Source organism: Oncorhynchus nerka, linkage group LG19 (genome assembly GCF_034236695.1).
Source record: "Oncorhynchus nerka isolate Pitt River linkage group LG19, Oner_Uvic_2.0, whole genome shotgun sequence".
NCBI lineage: Eukaryota > Metazoa > Chordata > Actinopteri > Salmoniformes > Salmonidae > Oncorhynchus > Oncorhynchus nerka.
In genome coordinates this window covers 546,702-566,445 of record NC_088414.1, presented here as the reverse complement: position 1 = coordinate 566,445, position 19,744 = coordinate 546,702, and the positions used below count along the sequence as shown (strand labels likewise).

Here is a 19,744-nt window from a genome sequence, read left to right as displayed (position 1 = left end):
GGCCAAGTCAAAGTCCAGACCTGAATCCAATCGAGAATCTGTGGAAAGAACTGAAAACTGCTGTTCACAAATGCTCTCCATCCAACCTCACTGAGCTCGAGCTGTTTTGCAAGGAGGAATGGGAAAAACTTTCAGTCTCTCGATGTGCAAAACTGATAGAGACATACCCCAAGCGACTTACAGCTGTAATCGCAGCAAAAGGTGGCGCTACAAAGTATTAACGTAAGGGGGCTGAATAATTTTGCACGCCCAATTTTTCCGTTTTTGATTTGTTAAAAAAGTTTGAAATATCCAATAAATGTCGTTCCACTTCATGATTGTGTCCCACTTGTTGTTGATTCTTCACAAAAAAATACAGTTTTATATCTTTATGTTTGAAGCCTGAAATGTGGCAAAAGGTCGCAAAGTTCAAGGGGGCCGAATACTTTCGCAAGGCACTGTAGATTCATGGTTAAATTATTGCTGCAAATAAAGCACATGCAACTGTTCCCTTGTAGTCTTTCTTACTGTAAATGCAGTGAAAAGCTATTAGCCAATAGCCATGCTGCTTGGTGGATCCAGGGATTAATGCTTGGGACATCACTGGATCAGATCCTGAGCTGGAATGCGTTCGTTAAAGTGGAGAAGGACACCATGACAAATCACGTCATTCACATTGGCCTTGTGGGAACAGTCTAAATGATTGGTTTATATGATCAAACAGCTCATGGCTGTCAGTCCACAGCTGGTCTTGTGTTCATTGAAGAGCTTGGCCAGGGCCTCCATGTAGAGGCCATGATAGTGGTCCACTTCCTCCTGAGTGGGGAAAGGCCGCTTTGGCACTGGGATAAGACTACCCATGACAATGATGATAGGCAGTGGTAAGGCATCTAAAACCAGCGTTCAGCCACAAACGGACAGCTGGCAATGCCCATGATCTTCTTAAAGAGTTGCTGTAACCTCCAATACACACTGCCCTCTGAGAAGTTCACCTGGTAGAAGAGATGGTTCTCCCCCTACGAGTAGACGGGCACCAGGCCAGTCCCAAACTCCAGGGCCACCTTGATGAAGCCTTTCCTCTGCTTTATAACCACAGTATTGACCCCAGGCAGACATAGGCTCTGCAGCACCCCTTATAATAATCACCAACTCATTGCCTTTCCCACTTTTAGACAAAAAGTGCTTGAGACTGGGCTTGCTGACTGGACAACCACCTGTGACCAAAACATATTCCCTGTAGAGGGGGATTTTGAAGTGCACACCCAGTATGCAGAGGCAGGAACACACCCCAAGGAAGACGGCCAGAAAACCACAGGCCTCAGTGGTGAAAGAGGCAAAGGCTCCAAGACTCAAGACCCTTCACATCAAGAAGATATGGATGATACCCTAAGATGTAGTACTTGTTTGGGTCCAACTCCAGTCCTCACCAACTTAATTGTGAAGTAGTCCCTAACATACTTCCACACTTTCCAGTTTCTGCCCCCTCTTTTAGGTGTGCGCAGGTCATTTACCTGCCATATGAAGTAGATAGAAGGCAGCAGCCACAGAGGTAACCATAAGGTACACCATCAACCCGATACACCTAAAAAGGGGACCGTTAGCAGAACACTGATATTCTCCAGGAAATCTTTTCCTGTTTTATCCCTGCAACCTTTTCTGGGGTTTTCCCAAAGTTGTTCACAGTGTAACTCTAGGAGAAGCACAACTGTCCGGATAGCAATAGTACCCTGCATGAACACACTTTGATCACAGATCAAGTGAGGCTGCAGATAACTATCACTTCCACTACCCAACACGTTGGAAAAACAGTCATGTACAATCATTTACAGTGCAAGTTATAGTAACAATACTGGTATCATAACCGAAGATAATCTGTTTAAGAGGACACCTCTGGGAGTGGAAGATCTGTGTATCTCATTATGTGCCCAGTATGATAGAGCAAGAACACGTTCTAATCAGATAATGATAACATGAGAACAACAGTAGCTGTAGATATAATGAAAATTTGAAGGGTGGTTGGTAATGGAGGATATCAGGTGGATCCACGTCTGGGTGTTGGACAGTACTAAAAACAATTTCTACCATATCAACCTCACTCCAAAATTGTGGTGGTGTTATGGGGTATCCAGGGTACATTCAAGTGTCCTTTCAACCTCCCCAGTGTCCGAATGTGGTAATTGCATTGTGGTGAAACAAAATAATCATTGTCTGTTCTTTTGAGTTTTGATGTTTAGCCTTTGCACAACAAAGTGATATACGGGATCATTTCTACATCCGAATGAGTTTTTGTGCCAAATGCATTACGTTGTTACAGGTGTCAAGCTTATGGGCATGTGGTAGCAGTGTGTAGGAGGGAGGTTCCTATGTGGTAGCAGTGTGTAGGAGGGAGGTTCCTATGTGGTAGCAGTGTGTAGGAGGGAGGTTCCTATGTGGTAGCAGTGTGTAGGAAGGAGGTTCCTATGTGGTAGCAGTGTGTAGGAGGGAGGTTCCTATGTGGTAGCAGTGTGTAGGAGGGAGGTTCCTATGTGGTAGCAGTGTGTAGGAGGGAGGTTCCAATGTGGTAGCAGTGTGTAGGAGGGAGGTTCCTATGTGGTAGCAGTGTGTAGGAGGGAGGTTCCTATGTGGTAGCAGTGTGTAGGAGGGAGGTTCCTATGTGGCAGCAGTGTGTAGGAGGGAGGTTCCTATGTGGTAGCAGTGTGTAGGAGGGAGGTTCCTAGGTGGTAGCAGTGGGTAGGAGGGAGGTTCCTATGTGGTAGCAGTGTGTAGGAGGGAGGTTCCTATGTGGTAGCAGTGGGTAGGAGGGAGGTTCCTATGTGGTAGCAGTGTGTAGGAGGGAGGTTCCTATGTGGAAGCAGTGGGTAGGAGGGAGGTTCCTATGTGGTAGCAGTGGGTAGGAGGGAGGTTCCTATGTGGTAGCAGTGTGTAGGAGGGAGGTTCCTATGTGGTAGCAGTGTGTAGGAGGGAGGTTCCTAGGTGGTAGCAGTGGGTAGGAGGGAGGTTCCTATGTGGTAGCAGTGTGTAGGAGGGAGGTTCCTATGTGGTAGCAGTGTGTAGGAGGGAGGTTCTTATGTGGTAGCAGTGTGTAGGAGGGAGGTTCCTATGTGGTAGCAGTGTGTAGGAGGGAGGTTCCTATGTGGTAGCAGTGTGTAGGGGGGGAGGTTCCTATGTGGTAGCAGTGTGTAGGAGGGAGGTTCCTAGGTGGTAGCAGTGTGTGAGGGAGGTTCCTAGGTGGTAGCAGTGTGTAGGTGGGAGGTTCCTATGTGGTAGCAGTGTGTAGGAGGGAGGTTCCTATGTGGTAGCAGTGTGTAGGAGGGAGGTTCCTATGTGGTAGCAGTGGGTAGGAGGGAGGTTCCTATGTGGTAGCAGTGGGTAGGAGGGAGGTTCCTATGTGGTAGCAGTGTGTAGGAGGGAGGTTCCTAGGTGGTAGCAGTGGGTAGGAGGGAGGTTCCTATGTGGTAGCAGTGGGTAGGAGGGAGGTTCCTATGTGGTAGCAGTGTGTAAGAGGGAGGTTCCTAGGTGGCAGCAGTGTGTAGGAGGGAGGTTCCTATGTGGTAGCAGTGTGTAGGAGGGAGGTTCCTATGTGGTAGCAGTGTGTAGGAGGGAGGGTCCTAGGTGGTAGCAGTGTGTAGGAGGGAGGTTCCTAGGTGGTAGCAGTGGGTAGGAGGGAGGTTCCTATGTGGTAGCAGTGGTTAGGAGAGAGGTTCCTATGTGGTAGCAGTGTGTAGGAGGGAGGTTCCTAGGTGGTAGCAGTGTGTAGGAGGGAGGTTCCTAGGTGGTAGCAGTGGGTAGGAGGGAGGTTCCTATGTGGTAGCAGTGTGTAGGAGGGAGGTTCCTAGGTGGTAGCAGTGGGTAGGAGGGAGGTTCCTATGTGGTAGCAGTGGGTAGGAGGGAGGTTCCTATGTGGTAGCAGTGTGTAGGAGGGAGGTTCCTAGGTGGCAGCAGTGTGTAGGAGGGAGGTTCCTATGTGGTAGCAGTGTGTAGGAGGGAGGTTCCTATGTGGCAGCAGTGTGTAGGAGGGAGGTTCCTATGTGGTAGCAGTGTGTAGGAGGAAGGTTCCTAGGTGGCAGCAGTGTGTAGGAGGGAGGTTCCTATGTGGTAGCAGTGTGTAGGAGGGAGGTTCCTATGTGGTAGCAGTGTGTAGGAGGGAGGTTCCTATGTGGTAGCAGTGTGTAGGAGGGAGGTTCCTATGTGGTAGCAGTGTGTAGGAGGGAGGTTCCTAGGTGGCAGCAGTGTGTAGGAGGGAGGTTCCTATGTGGTAGCAGTGTGTAGGAGGGAGGTTCCTATGTGGTAGCAGTGTGTAGGAGGGAGGTTCCTATGTGGTAGCAGTGTGTAGGAGGGAGGTTCCTATGTGGTAGCAGTGTGTAGGAGGGAGGGTCCTATGTGGTAGCAGTGTGTAGGAGGGAGGTTCCTGTGTGGTAGCAGTGTGTAGGAGGGAGGTTCCTATGTGGTAGCAGTGTGTAGGAGGGAGGGTCCTAGGTGGTAGCAGTGTGTAGGAGGGAGGTTCCTATGTGGTAGCAGTGTGTAGGAGGGAGGTTCCTATGTGGTAGCAGTGGGTAGGAGGGGGGTTCCTATGTGGTAGCAGTGTGTAGGAGGGAGGTTCCTATGTGGTAGCAGTGTGTAGGAGGGAGGTTCCTAGGTGGTAGCAGTGTGTAGGAGGGAGGTTCCTAGGTGGTAGCAGTGGGTAGGAGGGAGGTTCCTATGTGGTAGCAGTGTGTAGGAGGGAGGTTCCTATGTGGTAGCAGTGGGTAGGAGGGAGGTTCCTATGTGGTAGCAGTGTGTAGGAGGGAGGTTCCTATGTGGTAGCAGTGTGTAGGAGGGAGGTTCCTATGTGGTAGCAGTGGGTAGGAGGGAGGTTCCTATGTGGTAGCAGTGTGTAGGAGGGAGGTTCCTATGTGGAAGCAGTGGGTAGGAGGGAGGTTCCTATGTGGTAGCAGTGGGTAGGAGGGAGGTTCCTATGTGGTAGCAGTGTGTAGGAGGGAGGTTCCTATGTGGTAGCAGTGTGTAGGAGGGAGGTTCCTAGGTGGTAGCAGTGGGTAGGAGGGAGGTTCCTACGTGGTAGCAGTGTGTAGGAGGGAGGTTCCTAGGTGGTAGCAGTGGGTAGGAGGGAGGTTCCTATGTGGTAGCAGTGGGTAGGAGGGAGGTTCCTATGTGGTAGCAGTGTGTAGGAGGGAGGTTCCTAGGTGGCAGCAGTGTGTAGGAGGGAGGTTCCTATGTGGTAGCAGTGTGTAGGAGGGAGGTTCCTATGTGGTAGCAGTGTGTAGGAGGGAGGTTCCTATGTGGTAGCAGTGTGTAGGAGGGAGGTTCCTATGTGGTAGCAGTGTGTAGGAGGGAGGTTCCTATGTGGTAGCAGTGTGTAGGAGGGAGGGTCCTATGTGGTAGCAGTGTGTAGGAGGGAGGTTCTTATGTGGTAGCAGTGTGTAGGAGGGAGGTTCCTATGTGGTAGCAGTGTGTAGGAGGGAGGTTCCTATGTGGTAGCAGTGTGTAGGGGGGAGGTTCCTATGTGGTAGCAGTGTGTAGGAGGGAGGTTCCTAGGTGGTAGCAGTGTGTAGGAGGGAGGTTCCTAGGTGGTAGCAGTGTGTAGGTGGGAGGTTCCTATGTGGTAGCAGTGTGTAGGAGGGAGGTTCCTATGTGGTAGCAGTGTGTAGGAGGGAGGTTCCTATGTGGTAGCAGTGGGTAGGAGGGAGGTTCCTATGTGGTAGCAGTGGGTAGGAGGGAGGTTCCTATGTGGTAGCAGTGTGTAGGAGGGAGGTTCCTAGGTGGTAGCAGTGGGTAGGAGGGAGGTTCCTATGTGGTAGCAGTGGGTAGGAGGGAGGTTCCTATGTGGTAGCAGTGTGTAAGAGGGAGGTTCCTAGGTGGCAGCAGTGTGTAGGAGGGAGGTTCCTATGTGGTAGCAGTGTGTAGGAGGGAGGTTCCTATGTGGTAGCAGTGTGTAGGAGGGAGGGTCCTAGGTGGTAGCAGTGTGTAGGAGGGAGGTTCCTAGGTGGTAGCAGTGGGTAGGAGGGAGGTTCCTATGTGGTAGCAGTGGTTAGGAGAGGTTCCTATGTGGTAGCAGTGTGTAGGAGGGAGGTTCCTAGGTGGTAGCAGTGTGTAGGAGGGAGGTTCCTAGGTGGTAGCAGTGGGTAGGAGGGAGGTTCCTATGTGGTAGCAGTGTGTAGGAGGGAGGTTCCTAGGTGGTAGCAGTGGGTAGGAGGGAGGTTCCTATGTGGTAGCAGTGTGTAGGAGGGAGGTTCCTAGGTGGCAGCAGTGTGTAGGAGGGAGGTTCCTATGTGGTAGCAGTGTGTAGGAGGGAGGTTCCTATGTGGTAGCAGTGTGTAGGAGGGAGGGTCCTAGGTGGTAGCAGTGTGTAGGAGGGAGGTTCCTATGTGGTAGCAGTGTGTAGGAGGGAGGTTCCTATGTGGTAGCAGTGGGTAGGAGGGGGGTTCCTATGTGGTAGCAGTGTGTAGGAGGGAGGTTCCTATGTGGCAGCAGTGTGTAGGAGGGAGGGTCCAATGTGGTAGCAGTGTGTAGGAGGGAGGTTCCTATGTGGTAGCAGTGGGTAGGAGGGAGGTTCCTATGTGGTAGCAGTGTGTAGGAGGGAGGTTCCTATGTGGTAGCAGTGTGTAGGAGGGAGGTTCCTAGGTGGTAGCAGTGTGTAGGAGGGAGGTTCCTAGGTGGTAGCAGTGTGTAGGAGGGAGGTTCCTAGGTGGTAGCAGTGTGTAGGAGGGAGGTTCCTGTGTGGTAGCAGTGTGTAGGAGGGAGGTTCCTATGTGGTAGCAGTGTGTAGGAGGGAGGGTCCTAGGTGGTAGCAGTGTGTAGGAGGGAGGTTCCTATGTGGTAGCAGTGTGTAGGAGGGAGGTTCCTATGTGGTAGCAGTGGGTAGGAGGGGGGTTCCTATGTGGTAGCAGTGTGTAGGAGGGAGGTTCCTATGTGGCAGCAGTGTGTAGGAGGGAGGGTCCTAGGTGGTAGCAGTGTGTAGGAGGGAGGTTCCTATGTGGTAGCAGTGGGTAGGAGGGAGGTTCCTATGTGGTAGTAGTGTGTAGGAGGGAGGTTCCTATGTGGTAGCAGTGTGTAGGAGGGAGGTTCTAGGTGGTAGCAGTGTGTAGGAGGGAGGTTCCTAGGTGGTAGCAGTGTGTAGGAGGGAGGTTCCTAGGTGGTAGCAGTGTGTAGGAGGGAGGTTCCTAGGTGGTAGCAGTGGGTAGGAGGGAGGTTCCTATGTGGTAGCAGTGGGTAGGAGGGAGGTTCCTATGTGGTAGCAGTGTGTAGGAGGGAGGTTCCTATGTGGTAGCGGTGTGTAGGAGGGAGGTTCCTATGTGGTAGCAGTGTGTAGGAGGGAGGTTCCTATGTGGTAGCTGTGTAGGAGGGAGGGTCCTATGTGGCAGCAGTGTGTAGGAGGGAGGTTCCTATGTGGTAGCAGTGTGTAGGAGGGAGGTTCCTATGTGGTAGCAGTGGGTAGGAGGGAGGTTCCTATGTGGTAGCAGTGTGTAGGAGGGAGGTTCCTATGTGGTAGCAATTTGTAGGAGGGAGGTTCCTAGGTGGTAGCAGTGTGTAGGAGGGAGGTTCCTATGTGGTAGCAGTGGGTAGGAGGGAGGTTCCTATGTGGCAGCAGTGTGTAGGAGGGAGGGTCCTATGTGGTAGCAGTGTGTAGGAGGGAGGTTCCTATGTGGTAGCAGTGGGTAGGAGGGAGGTTCCTATGTGGTAGCAGTGTGTAGGAGGGAGGTTCCTATGTGGTAGCAGTGTGTAGGAGGGAGGTTCCTAGGTGGTAGCAGTGTGTAGGAGGGAGGTTCCTAGGTGGTAGCAGTGTGTAGGAGGGAGGTTCCTAGGTGGTAGCAGTGTGTAGGAGGGAGGTTCCTATGTGGTAGCAGTGGGTAGGAGGGAGGTTCCTATGTGGTAGCAGTGGGTAGGAGGGAGGTTCCTATGTGGTAGCAGTGTGTAGGAGGGAGGTTCCTATGTGGTAGCAGTGTGTAGGAGGGAGGTTCCTATGTGGTAGCAGTGTGTAGGAGGGAGGTTCCTATGTGGTAGCAGTGTGTAGGAGGGAGGGTCCTATGTGGTAGCAGTGTGTAGGAGGGAGGTTCCTAGGTGGTAGCAGTGTGTAGGAGGGAGGTTCCTAGGTGGTAGCAGTGTGTAGGAGGGAGGTTCCTAGGTGGTAGCAGTGTGTAGGAGGGAGGTTCCTATGTGGTAGCAGTGGGTAGGAGGGAGGTTCCTATGTGGTAGCAGTGGGTAGGAGGGAGGTTCCTATGTGGTAGCAGTGTGTAGGAGGGAGGTTCCTATGTGGTAGCAGTGTGTAGGAGGGAGGTTCCTATGTGGTAGCAGTGTGTAGGAGGGAGGGTCCTATGTGGCAGCAGTGTGTAGGAGGGAGGGTCCTATGTGGTAGCAGTGTGTAGGAGGGAGGTTCCTATGTGGTAGCAGTGGGTGGAGGGAGGTTCCTATGTGGTAGCAGTGTGTAGGAGGGAGGTTCCTATGTGGTAGCAATTTGTAGGAGGGAGGTTCCTAGGTGGTAGCAGTGTGTAGGAGGGAGGTTCCTAGGTGGTAGCAGAGTAGGAGGGAGGTTCCTATGTGGTAGCAGTGTGTAGGAGGGAGGGTCCTATGTGGTAGCAGTGGGTAGGAGGGAGGTTCCTATGTGGTAGCAGTGTGTAGGAGGGAGGTTCCTAGGTGGTAGCAGTGTGTAGGAGGGAGGTTCCTAGGTGGTAGCAGTGTGTAGGAGGGAGGTTCCTAGGTGGTAGCAGTGTGTAGGAGGGAGGTTCCTATGTGGTAGCAGTGTGTAGGAGGGAGGTTCCTAGGTGGTAGCAGTGTGTAGGAGGGAGGTTCCTATGTGGTAGCAGTGTGTAGGAGGGAGGTTCCTATGTGGTAGCAGTGTGTAGGAGGGAGGTTCCTATGTGGTAGCAGTGGGTAGGAGGGAGGTTCCTATGTGGTAGCAGTGTGTAGGAGGGAGGTTCCTATGTGGTAGCAGTGGGTAGGAGGGAGGTTCCTATGTGGTAGCAGTGTGTAGGAGGGAGGTTCCTATGTGGTAGCAGTGGGTAGGAGGGAGGTTCCTAGGTGGTAGCAGTGTGTAGGAGGGAGGTTCCTAGGTGGTAGCAGTGTGTAGGAGGGAGGTTCCTATGTGGCAGCAGTGTGTAGGAGGGAGGTTCCTATGTGGTAGCAGTGTGTAGGAGGGAGGTTCCTATGTGGTAGCAGTGTGTAGGAGGGAGGTTCCTATGTGGTAGCAGTGTGTAGGAGGGAGGTTCCTATGTGGTAGCAGTGTGTAGGAGGGAGGTTCCTAGGTGGTAGCAGTGTGTAGGAGGGAGGTTCCTAGGTGGTAGCAGTGTGTAGGAGGGAGGTTCCTATGTGGTAGCAGTGTGTAGGAGGGAGGTTCCTATGTGGTAGCAGTGTGTAGGAGGGAGGTTCCTATGTGGTAGCAGAGGTTGGAGGGAGGTTCCTATGTGGTAGCAGTGTGTAGGAGGGAGGTTCCTATGTGGCAGCAGTGTGTAGGAGGGAGGGTCCTATGTGGTAGCAGTGTGTAGGAGGGAGGTTCCTATGTGGTAGCAGTGTGTAGGAGGGAGGTTCCTATGTGGTAGCAGTGGGTAGGAGGGAGGTTCCTATGTGGTAGCAGGGGGTAGGAGGGAGGTTCCTATGTGGTAGCAGTGTGTAGGAGGGAGGTTCCTATGTGGTAGCAGTGTGTAGGAGGGAGGTTCCTAGGTGGTAGCAGTGTGTAGGAGGGAGGTTCCTAGGTGGTAGCAGTGTGTAGGAGGGAGGTTCCTATGTGGTAGTAGTGTGTAGGAGGGAGGTTCCTAGGTGGTAGCAGTGTGTAGGAGGGAGGTTCCTATGTGGCAGCAGTGGGTAGGAGGGAGGTTCCTATGTGGTAGCAGTGGGTAGGAGGGAGGTTCCTATGTGGCAGCAGTGTGTAGGATGGAGGGTCCTAGTGGTAGCAGTGGGTAGGAGGGAGGTTCCTATGTGGTAGCAGTGTGTAGGAGGGAGGTTCCTATGTGGTAGCAGTGTTGTAGGAGGGAGGTTCCTAGGTGGTAGCAGTGTGTAGGAGGGAGGTTCCTATGTGGTAGCAGTGTGTAGGAGGGAGGTTCCTATGTGGTAGCAGTGTGTAGGAGGGAGGGTCCTATGTGGTAGCAGTGTGTAGGAGGGAGGTTCCTAGGTGGTAGCAGTGTGTAGGAGGGAGGTTCCTAGGTGGTAGCAGTGTGTAGGAGGGAGGTTCCTAGGTGGTAGCAGTGTGTAGGAGGGAGGTTCCTATGTGGTAGCAGTGGGTAGGAGGGAGGTTCCTATGTGGTAGCAGTGGGTAGGAGGGAGGTTCCTATGTGGTAGCAGTGTGTAGGAGGGAGGTTCCTATGTGGTAGCAGTGTGTAGGAGGGAGGTTCCTATGTGGTAGCAGTGTGTAGGAGGGAGGGTCCTATGTGGCAGCAGTGTGTAGGAGGGAGGGTCCTATGTGGTAGCAGTGTGTAGGAGGGAGGTTCCTATGTGGTAGTAGTGGGTAGGAGGGAGGTTCCTATGTGGTAGCAGTGTGTAGGAGGGAGGTTCCTATGTGGTAGCAATTTGTAGGAGGGAGGTTCCTAGGTGGTAGCAGTGTGTAGGAGGGAGGTTCCTAGGTGGTAGCAGAGTGTAGGAGGGAGGTTCCTATGTGGCAGCAGTGTGTAGGAGGGAGGGTCCTATGTGGCAGCAGTGGGTAGGAGGGAGGTTCCTATGTGGTAGCAGTGTGTAGGAGGGAGGTTCCTAGGTGGTAGCAGTGTGTAGGAGGGAGGTTCCTAGGTGGTAGCAGTGTGTAGGAGGGAGGTTCCTAGGTGGTAGCAGTGTGTAGGAGGGAGGTTCCTATGTGGTAGCAGTGTGTAGGAGGGAGGTTCCTAGGTGGTAGCAGTGTGTAGGAGGGAGGTTCCTATGTGGTAGCAGTGTGTAGGAGGGAGGTTCCTATGTGGTAGCAGTGTGTAGGAGGGAGGTTCCTATGTGGTAGCAGTGGGTAGGAGGGAGGTTCCTATGTGGTAGCAGTGTGTAGGAGGGAGGTTCCTATGTGGTAGCAGTGGGTAGGAGGGAGGTTCCTATGTGGTAGCAGTGTGTAGGAGGGAGGTTCCTATGTGGTAGCAGTGGGTAGGAGGGAGGTTCCTAGGTGGTAGCAGTGTGTAGGAGGGAGGTTCCTAGGTGGTAGCAGTGTGTAGGAGGGAGGTTCCTATGTGGCAGCAGTGTGTAGGAGGGAGGTTCCTATGTGGTAGCAGTGTGTAGGAGGGAGGTTCCTATGTGGTAGCAGTGTGTAGGAGGGAGGTTCCTATGTGGTAGCAGTGTGTAGGAGGGAGGTTCCTAGGTGGTAGCAGTGTGTAGGAGGGAGGTTCCTAGGTGGTAGCAGTGTGTAGGAGGGAGGTTCCTAGGTGGTAGCAGTGTGTAGGAGGGAGGTTCCTATGTGGTAGCAGTGTGTAGGAGGGAGGTTCCTATGTGGTAGCAGTGTGTAGGAGGGAGGTTCCTATGTGGTAGCAGAGGTTGGAGGGAGGTTCCTATGTGGTAGCAGTGTGTAGGAGGGAGGTTCCTATGTGGCAGCAGTGTGTAGGAGGGAGGGTCCTATGTGGTAGCAGTGTGTAGGAGGGAGGTTCCTATGTGGTAGCAGTGTGTAGGAGGGAGGTTCCTATGTGGTAGCAGTGGGTAGGAGGGAGGTTCCTATGTGGTAGCAGGGGGTAGGAGGGAGGTTCCTATGTGGTAGCAGTGTGTAGGAGGGAGGTTCCTATGTGGTAGCAGTGTGTAGGAGGGAGGTTCCTAGGTGGTAGCAGTGTGTAGGAGGGAGGTTCCTAGGTGGTAGCAGTGTGTAGGAGGGAGGTTCCTATGTGGTAGTAGTGTGTAGGAGGGAGGTTCCTAGGTGGTAGCAGTGTGTAGGAGGGAGGTTCCTATGTGGCAGCAGTGGGTAGGAGGGAGGTTCCTATGTGGTAGCAGTGGGTAGGAGGGAGGTTCCTATGTGGCAGCAGTGTGTAGGATGGAGGGTCCTATGTGGTAGCAGTGGGTAGGAGGGAGGTTCCTATGTGGTAGCAGTGTGTAGGAGGGAGGTTCCTATGTGGTAGCAATTTGTAGGAGGGAGGTTCCTAGGTGGTAGCAGTGTGTAGGAGGGAGGTTCCTATGTGGTAGCAGTGGGTAGGAGGGGGGTTCCTATGTGGTAGCAGTGTGTAGGAGGGAGGTTCCTATGTGGTAGCAGTGTGTAGGAGGGAGGTTCCTAGGTGGTAGCAGTGTGTAGGAGGGAGGTTCCTAGGTGGTAGCAGTGTGTAGGAGGGAGGTTCCTAGGTGGTAGCAGTGTGTAGGAGGGAGGTTCCTAGGTGGTAGCAGTGGGTAGGAGGGAGGTTCCTATGTGGTAGCAGTGGGTAGGAGGGAGGTTCCTATGTGGTAGCAGTGTGTAGGAGGGAGGTTCCTATGTGGTAGCGGTGTGTAGGAGGGAGGTTCCTATGTGGTAGCAGTGTGTAGGAGGGAGGTTCCTATGTGGTAGCTGTGTAGGAGGGAGGGTCCTATGTGGCAGCAGTGTGTAGGAGGGAGGTTCCTATGTGGTAGCAGTGTGTAGGAGGGAGGTTCCTATGTGGTAGCAGTGGGTAGGAGGGAGGTTCCTATGTGGTAGCAGTGTGTAGGAGGGAGGTTCCTATGTGGTAGCAATTTGTAGGAGGGAGGTTCCTAGGTGGTAGCAGTGTGTAGGAGGGAGGTTCCTATGTGGTAGCAGTGGTAGGAGGGAGGTTCCTATGTGGCAGCAGTGTGTAGGAGGGAGGGTCCTATGTGGTAGCAGTGTGTAGGAGGGAGGTTCCTATGTGGTAGCAGTGGGTAGGAGGGAGGTTCCTATGTGGTAGCAGTGTGTAGGAGGGAGGTTCCTATGTGGTAGCAGTGTGTAGGAGGGAGGTTCCTAGGTGGTAGCAGTGTGTAGGAGGGAGGTTCCTAGGTGGTAGCAGTGTGTAGGAGGGAGGTTCCTAGGTGGTAGCAGTGTGTAGGAGGGAGGTTCCTATGTGGTAGCAGTGGGTAGGAGGGAGGTTCCTATGTGGTAGCAGTGGGTAGGATGGAGGTTCCTATGTGGTAGCAGTGTGTAGGAGGGAGGTTCCTATGTGGTAGCAGTGTGTAGGAGGGAGGTTCCTATGTGGTAGCAGTGTGTAGGAGGGAGGTTCCTATGTGGTAGCAGTGTGTAGGAGGGAGGGTCCTATGTGGTAGCAGTGTGTAGGAGGGAGGTTCCTAGGTGGTAGCAGTGTGTAGGAGGGAGGTTCCTAGGTGGTAGCAGTGTGTAGGAGGGAGGTTCCTAGGTGGTAGCAGTGTGTAGGAGGGAGGTTCCTATGTGGTAGCAGTGGGTAGGAGGGAGGTTCCTATGTGGTAGCAGTGGGTAGGAGGGAGGTTCCTATGTGGTAGCAGTGTGTAGGAGGGAGGTTCCTATGTGGTAGCAGTGTGTAGGAGGGAGGTTCCTATGTGGTAGCAGTGTGTAGGAGGGAGGGTCCTATGTGGCAGCAGTGTGTAGGAGGGAGGGTCCTATGTGGTAGCAGTGTGTAGGAGGGAGGTTCCTATGTGGTAGCAGTGGGTAGGAGGGAGGTTCCTATGTGGTAGCAGTGTGTAGGAGGGAGGTTCCTATGTGGTAGCAATTTGTAGGAGGGAGGTTCCTAGGTGGTAGCAGTGTGTAGGAGGGAGGTTCCTAGGTGGTAGCAGAGTGTAGGAGGGAGGTTCCTATGTGGCAGCAGTGTGTAGGAGGGAGGGTCCTATGTGGCAGCAGTGGGTAGGAGGGAGGTTCCTATGTGGTAGCAGTGTGTAGGAGGGAGGTTCCTAGGTGGTAGCAGTGTGTAGGAGGGAGGTTCCTAGGTGGTAGCAGTGTGTAGGAGGGAGGTTCCTAGGTGGTAGCAGTGTGTAGGAGGGAGGTTCCTATGTGGTAGCAGTGTGTAGGAGGGAGGTTCCTAGGTGGTAGCAGTGTGTAGGAGGGAGGTTCCTATGTGGTAGCAGTGTGTAGGAGGGAGGTTCCTATGTGGTAGCAGTGTGTAGGAGGGAGGTTCCTATGTGGTAGCAGTGGGTAGGAGGGAGGTTCCTATGTGGTAGCAGTGTGTAGGAGGGAGGTTCCTATGTGGTAGCAGTGGGTAGGAGGGAGGTTCCTATGTGGTAGCAGTGTGTAGGAGGGAGGTTCCTATGTGGTAGCAGTGGGTAGGAGGGAGGTTCCTAGGTGGTAGCAGTGTGTAGGAGGGAGGTTCCTAGGTGGTAGCAGTGTGTAGGAGGGAGGTTCCTATGTGGCAGCAGTGTGTAGGAGGGAGGTTCCTATGTGGTAGCAGTGTGTAGGAGGGAGGTTCCTATGTGGTAGCAGTGTGTAGGAGGGAGGTTCCTATGTGGTAGCAGTGTGTAGGAGGGAGGTTCCTAGGTGGTAGCAGTGTGTAGGAGGGAGGTTCCTAGGTGGTAGCAGTGTGTAGGAGGGAGGTTCCTAGGTGGTAGCAGTGTGTAGGAGGGAGGTTCCTATGTGGTAGCAGTGTGTAGGAGGGAGGTTCCTATGTGGTAGCAGTGTGTAGGAGGGAGGTTCCTATGTGGTAGCAGAGGTTGGAGGGAGGTTCCTATGTGGTAGCAGTGTGTAGGAGGGAGGTTCCTATGTGGCAGCAGTGTGTAGGAGGGAGGGTCCTATGTGGTAGCAGTGTGTAGGAGGGAGGTTCCTATGTGGTAGCAGTGTGTAGGAGGGAGGTTCCTATGTGGTAGCAGTGGGTAGGAGGGAGGTTCCTATGTGGTAGCAGGGGGTAGGAGGGGGAGGTTCCTATGTGGTAGCAGTGTGTAGGAGGGAGGTTCCTATGTGGTAGCAGTGTGTAGGAGGGAGGTTCCTAGGTGGTAGCAGTGTGTAGGAGGGAGGTTCCTAGGTGGTAGCAGTGTGTAGGAGGGAGGTTCCTATGTGGTAGTAGTGTGTAGGAGGGAGGTTCCTAGGTGGTAGCAGTGTGTAGGAGGGAGGTTCCTATGTGGCAGCAGTGGGTAGGAGGAGGTTCCTATGTGGTAGCAGTGGGTAGGAGGGAGGTTCCTATGTGGCAGCAGTGTGTAGGATGGAGGGTCCTATGTGGTAGCAGTGGGTAGGAGGGAGGTTCCTATGTGGTAGCAGTGTGTAGGAGGGAGGTTCCTATGTGGTAGCAATTTGTAGGAGGGAGGTTCCTAGGTGGTAGCAGTGTGTAGGAGGGAGGTTCCTATGTGGTAGCAGTGGGTAGGAGGGGGGTTCCTATGTGGTAGCAGTGTGTAGGAGGGAGGTTCCTAGGTGGTAGCAGTGTGTAGGAGGGAGGTTCCTATGTGGTAGCAATTTGTAGGAGGGAGGTTCCTAGGTGGTAGCAGTGTGTAGGAGGGAGGTTCCTAGGTGGTAGCAGTGTGTAGGAGGGAGGTTCCTATGTGGCAGCAGTGTGTAGGAGGGAGGGTCCTATGTGGTAGCAGTGGGTAGGAGGGAGGTTCCTATGTGGTAGCAGTGTGTAGGAGGGAGGTTCCTATGTGGTAGCAGTGTGTAGGAGGGAGGTTCCTATGTGGTAGCAGTGTGTAGGAGGGAGGTTCCTAGGTGGTAGCAGTGTGTAGGAGGGAGGTTCCTAGGTGGTAGCAGTGTGTAGGAGGAGGTTCCTAGGTGGTAGCAGTGTGTAGGAGGGAGGTTGCTATGTGGTAGCAGTGTGTAGGAGGGAGGTTCCTATGTGGTAGCAGTGTGTAGGAGGGAGATTCCTATGTGGTAGCAGTGGGTAGGAGGGAGGTTCCTATGTGGTAGCAGTGTGTAGGAGGGAGGTTCCTATGTGGTAGCAGTGTGTAGGAGGGAGGTTCCTATGTGGTAGCAGTGGGTAGGAGGGAGGTTCCTATGTGGTAGCAGTGTGTAGGAGGGAGGTTCCTATGTGGTAGCAGTGGGTAGGAGGGAGGTTCCTATGTGGTAGCAGTGTGTAGGAGGGAGGTTCCTATGTGGTAGCAATTTGTAGGAGGGAGGTTCCTAGGTGGTAGCAGTGTGTAGGAGGGAGGTTCCTATGTGGTAGCAGTGTGTAGGAGGGAGGTTCCTAGGTGGTAGCAGTGTGTAGGAGGGAGGTTCCTAGGTGGTAGCAGTGTGTAGGAGGGAGGTTCCTAGGTGGTAGCAGTGTGTAGGAGGGAGGTTCCTATGTGGTAGCAGTGTGTAGGAGGGAGGTTCCTAGGTGGTAGCAGTGTGTAGGAGGGAGGTTCCTATGTGGCAGCAGTGGGTAGGAGGGAGGTTCCTATGTGGTAGCAGTGGGTAGGAGGGAGGTTCCTATGTGGCAGCAGTGTGTAGGAGGGAGGGTCCTATGTGGTAGCAGTGTGTAGGAGGGAGGTTCCTATGTGGTAGCAGTGGGTAGGAGGGAGGTTCCTATGTGGTAGCAGTGTGTTTGAGGGAGGTTCCTATGTGGTAGCAATTTGTAGGAGGGAGGTTCCTAGGTGGTAGCAGTGTGTAGGAGGGAGGTTCCTATGTGGTAGCAGTGGGTAGGAGGGGGGTTCCTATGTGGTAGCAGTGTGTAGGAGGGAGGTTCCTATGTGGCAGCAGTGTGTAGGAGGGAGGGTCCTATGTGGTAGCAGTGTGTAGGAGGGAGGTTCCTATGTGGTAGCAGTGGGTAGGAGGGAGGTTCCTATGTGGTAGCAGTGTGTAGGAGGGAGGTTCCTATGTGGTAGCAGTGTGTAGGAGGGAGGTTCCTAGGTGGTAGCAGTGTGTAGGAGGGAGGTTCCTAGGTGGTAGCAGTGTGTAGGAGGGAGGTTCCTAGGTGGTAGCAGTGTGTAGGAGGGAGGTTCCTAGGTGGTAGCAGTGTGTAGGAGGGAGGTTCCTATGTGGTAGCAGTGTGTAGGAGGGAGGTTCCTATGTGGTAGCAGTGTGTAGGAGGGAGGTTCCTATGTGGTAGCAGTGGGTAGGAGGGAGGTTCCTATGTGGTAGCAGTGTGTAGGAGGGAGGTTCCTATGTGGTAGCAGTGGGTAGGAGGGAGGTTCCTATGTGGTAGCAGTGGGTAGGAGGGAGGTTCCTATGTGGTAGCAGTGTGTAGGAGGGAGGTTCCTATGTGGTAGCAGTGTGTAGGAGGGAGGTTCCTAGGTGGTAGCAGTGTGTAGGAGGGAGGTTCCTAGGTGGTAGCAGTGTGTAGGAGGGAGGTTCCTAGGTGGTAGCAGTGTGTAGGAGGGAGGTTCCTATGTGGTAGCAGTGTGTAGGAGGGAGGTTCCTAGGTGGTATCAGTGTGTAGGAAGGAGGTTCCTATGTGGCAGCAGTGGGTAGGAGGGAGGTTCCTATGTGGTAGCAGTGGGTAGGAGGGAGGTTCCTATGTGGCAGCAGTGGGTAGGAGGGAGGTTCCTAGGTGTGGGAAGTTTGCAGAAGGGCATGAGACAGAAATATGTAGTACTGGAAAAAGTAGTGGTATGTGTAAATTGTAGGGCTGGGGATCAGAAATGTCTGAAGCGAGAGAGGCAGGTTGAGGTTTCCAGGGTTAAAGTATTGCAGAAGTTGTCGTATGCTGAGGCATTGAAGAAAGTAGAGGAAGATGGGTCAAGGGGGTGGGATCCTGAGTGGTGTGTGTAGTACAGAGGGATAGGCTAAATTATATACATGTATGCTTCAGTAACATTGGATTTTTTGCATTTATAGCATTAGTTATCAACTGTACTGCAGGGATGGAACTTAAGTCACAGAAAATGTAGGTTGTGGTGGCAGCTGCAGAGAGCTATTTTGGTGGACGAGACTTGGCGTGAGAAAGGTTACAGGGTGTGTTGCGTGGTGGTGTCCCATCCTTTTCAGCAAATGGCTCTGAGATACAAAGCTAGATAGCTAACATTACACTTTAACTTGAAATGAAAACAACTTTGTCGAAATTAAAAACATGTCATATCTGAAAATGCAGCTAGCTAGACTATCTTACATCATGGATGGATGCTTCTCCCTGTCAGATACCATGGTTGCCCTTGAAGATGTAATCCAGAGACAGGTATGTTCTCCATCTCTTTAGCTATCATACTCCACTCATTTCAAAACTCGGTCCTCCAGAAAGTGGAGAGCAACGCTTATGCAGTTCTACATAATATATATATATTTTTAGAGCCCCTTTAGACAGGATTACCTACACATACTGACCAGCTCAAATATGGCGGACCAATCTGAACTCGTCTATCCGCATGTCAAGCCCACTCATTATCTCAGCCAATCATGGCTAGCGTGAAGGTTTCTCCCATTTTCTGTGGGTAAACCAACTAGGCTCGTAATTTAACAATTGCATTGTATTTAAAGATGGCATACAAGTTTGTTATTAAGGCACATGAAGCTCACATGTTCCAGAAGGCATTTCTGACAAACACATTTTGATTAAAAAAAGCTTACATTCAAACGGCTCTCCTGTGACATACGCCTAGTTTCCTGAAACGAGTCACATTTATCAACTGTGCTGTGATGTTTCACAAAAGTTCTGAACCTTTCTATTGTCGTAGTTTCTACAGATTGTAAATGAAAGACCAACACATTTGCTAAAGGTATTATTATATTATTGCTCGATTGTCTGACTTTTCAAAATCTCCCAGTAGTGCTATCTGCAGAGTTACCTCCAGGTAAATGTTGCACTTCAACCATTCCTGGATCTGCGATAATATATATTGTTTTGAATTCTGTGTTATTTTGCGTATCAATTCATAAACCATGTGTCATGGAATCGGTACATTGAAAATGTCTTCCTACTACTTTGCAATCTGTATGGCACAGCTGTCAATTTTTTATGTATGCATTTTTATTTATCGCAACTTTCTTTAACCAATTTTGGTCTTTAATGCAACAGACAAGTTATTTTTCTCCCATCCACTTGCCTTTTCCATTTTTGAGGTAATGCTGAAATTTGTTGGTTGTAATTTTGGGTAGAGCAGACATTTCCATATATTTTAGTTAGCTGCATGTGTGACAGCTCATTCAATGTGTTCTTATGGTGGAAGACAGCTCATTCAATGCTATCTTAGTCAGAGGCTGGCACTAAGATAGCATTGAATGAGCTGTATTCTGCCATAAGCAAACAAGAAAACACTCACCCAGAGGCGGCGCTCCTAGTAGCCGAGGACTTTAATGCAGGGATCCTTAAAACAATTTTACCAAATTTCTATCAGCATGTTAAATGTGCAACCAGAGGGAAAAGAACTCTGGACCACCTATACTCCACACACACAGATGCATACAATGCTCTCCCTCGCCCTCCCATTTGGCAAATCTGACCATAATTCCAGATGAAGCAGATGCTAAGCTGCAGGACTGTTTTGCTAGCACAGTCAGGAATATGTTCCGGGATTCCTCCAATGGCATTGAGGAGAACCACATCTGTCATTGGCTTCATCAATAAGTGCACCGATGATGTCGTTCCCACAGTGACCTCACGTACATACCCCAACCAGAAGCTATGAATTACAGGCAGCATCCGCACTGAGCATCTGGCCGCCACTATGTCTCTACTGCCCAGGATATCCTGCGCTGGCTCTGCGCACTGTGGCTCCAGTGCGTCTGCACAGCCCAGTGTGTCCTGTGCCTGCATCCCGCACGTGCCAGCCAGGACGGGTTGTGTAGGCTCTACGCTCGAGACCTCCAGTGCGCCTCCACGGCCCAGTGTATCCTGTGTCCGCTTCCAGAGCCAGGCCTCCAGGGCACGAAGCCTCCAGTGATGATCCAGGGCACGAAGCCTCCAGTGATGATCCAGGGCACGAAGCCTCCAGTGATGATCCATGGCAAGAAGCCTCCAGTGATGATCCAGGGCACGAAGCCTCCAGTGATGATCCAGGGCACGAAGCCTCCAGTGATGAGTCATGGCAAGAAGCCTCCCGGGATGATCCATGGCAAGAAGCCTCCAGTGATGAGTCATGGCACGAAGCCTCCAGTGATGAGTCATGGCACGAAGCCTCCAGT

General features: G+C 52.3%; 1 pseudogene; it reads right to left on the bottom strand.

Moving 5' to 3' along the window:
• Positions 1 to 687: 687 nt before the first annotated feature.
• Positions 688 to 19,376, bottom strand: LOC115120765 (diacylglycerol O-acyltransferase 2-like; annotated as a pseudogene).
• Positions 19,377 to 19,744: the final 368 nt, after the last annotated feature.